Source organism: Camelina sativa, chromosome 19 (assembly GCF_000633955.1).
Source record: "Camelina sativa cultivar DH55 chromosome 19, Cs, whole genome shotgun sequence".
NCBI lineage: Eukaryota > Viridiplantae > Streptophyta > Magnoliopsida > Brassicales > Brassicaceae > Camelina > Camelina sativa.
The window spans coordinates 26,292,100-26,294,198 of NC_025703.1; the positions used below are offsets into that span (position 1 = coordinate 26,292,100).

Here is a 2,099-nt window from a genome sequence, read left to right on the forward strand (position 1 = left end):
GTACTATCATTAGCCTACGTCAATGCGGCTCTGCAAACTTTGCAAGCATTCCTCCTGCAAGTTCCAAAATAGGGTGGAAGTAATTGGATACCTGGATATAGTTGTAGCCAGATAAATGACAAACACTGTTATGTTATTGTAGTGAACTGGAACAGCGGAAAAATGAGTACCTACCTGAGCAGGTGTTAGAGATCAAACGTGGAATTTGCGTCACTATCTCTTCTCTGAGCACAGACACAGGATAGACCCCCTGCCTAACCAAGCTGTTGATGGCACAGCCTCAGCTGTAAGTAAGCAAATTAGAGTGGCATCAAAATGGAGCTTCAAATGATTTTCAAGAAATTGATTGAATGTATATAGTAAGTATAAACCCGCTACTCTAAATCTCTAACACATACAACTCCCACTAGGCATCAGAAGTCTACAATACCACCACACACATATACTAAGGTTTAACACACAATGCTCCTTGACAACAAACTGGAATCTTAGTTAAGATGAAAGTTAAAGCATCTAAACAAGCTGAATAATCAAATAACATAGAATCCAGAAACCAAGCAATGCGGTCAAAAAACTCATTTAGTATGAAACACAGAAAAAAAAATGCAACCGCAAGTGAAGATAGATAGATAAGAGAGACTGAGAGATGCAGAAACGTTTATCTATATGAATCACTTAGAGAGATGAAATTACTTAGAGATGATGGATTGTAAACAGTTCCTCGTTCGAGACCCTGAGAAATCCTCCTGACAGCTACGAACGAGCCTTCTCTACCATCCATCTCTCAATTCGCTCCTCCGATTCACCTTAATAGAAGCTTCCCATCTGTTATACGAGCAATCAAATAGCAAAATCTAAGCAAAATCAAACCCATCGGAACCTGATTCGCCTAACATATCATAGCACCCTATTTCTCCTAACATCAATTTCTATTTCGTTCAATCCTAATTTCTTCACATCAATTAACCCTAATGCATGAATCTCTGCAATTGAAATCAGATAAATTCTTACCAAGAGAAACAGAGAGATTCTTGAACCAAACAATCGGAGATGTGGCCTATATGCTTCTGAATTGATGAACCGAATTCGCCGTAGTGCCACCGTCGGTGGAGATCATGATAGAGACGGTGATAGACGAGTTTCCCACCGTTTCTCCTCTAAATTCGACGGTCTCCGGCCTTTCGCCGTTCGTTTGTCACGGTTGAGAGAGAGAAAGAGAAAAAAGAGAGAGATAGCGTAACGGGAACCGAAATAAAAGAATTTGTTTGTGTTTTTTGTCTTCCAGCCAATCAGATGATGACACACTATCGATCCTCAGAGTATCTAAAACACCTAAATTAGGAGATTGGTGGTGAATTTCGAACCCGATGGTAAACTTAGAAACAAGTTTCTCATATCAAGTACTACCACTGGACCACAAAACAACAACAAATTATAAGGGTCGAAATTGTTTTTTATACATTGTCGGCCGCAAACACCACTTTCGCTCACTTGTAGTTTTGGCCGGCTCTGAATAGAGATTCACAAAATATAAGAGCTTCAAGCATTTGTGAGGCATTTTGAAGCGTGTGCAAAATATAATAGCACAGTTTTGAAGCATTTGTGAGGCATTTTGAAGCACAATTCACAAAATATAAGAGTTTCACCCCAGTTTAGTTCTGTAATAAACAAAAATAGTTTAATAGGGGTTTTGGTATATTGATTCTTGAAAAACAGTAGTATATTAATAATTTTATAGGAGTGTAAATAAATTAGTTGTGGTAAATTTAGGTTTACTTTCTTAACGTATATATTTGGGGCTGCCGATTCTGTATTATTATTTTTTTCTTTTTTATGACAACAAAAGAATCAGCTCAAAAAAGCCAATTAGGGGGTAAATTGTTTACAAACAAAACATGCTGAGGAGACAGACGCGCTTGGCGTGCCAAAGAATCCGCACTTACATTCGCATTACGGGGAACGAGAGATAGGGAAAAGGAAGAAAACTCCGCTTGATCTATCTTGATGTCGTCGAGGTAGGGGGTGAAAGCCGGCCAGTCGTGAGGAGAAGACACCATCTTCACCAAGTCAGAACAGTCCGTGTAGAAAGCCACGTCCCG

General features: G+C 39.2%; 1 long non-coding RNA gene across 2 annotated transcripts in view; it reads right to left on the reverse strand.

Annotated features, from left to right (window-relative positions):
- LOC104767239 overlaps positions 1-2,099 on the reverse strand; it is a 4,249-nt gene continuing 2,150 nt past the window's right edge. The window contains exons 1-4 of one of the 2 annotated variants that reach the window (XR_002036703.1): positions 1,012-1,486; positions 694-825; positions 175-284; positions 1-54 (exon numbers count right to left, since the gene is read on the reverse strand). This is a non-coding gene — a long non-coding RNA (uncharacterized LOC104767239). Of the gene's footprint in view, positions 55-174; positions 285-693; positions 826-1,011; positions 1,487-2,099 lie in introns of those variants that run through there. The other variant, XR_002036704.1, reaches the window with a different exon arrangement.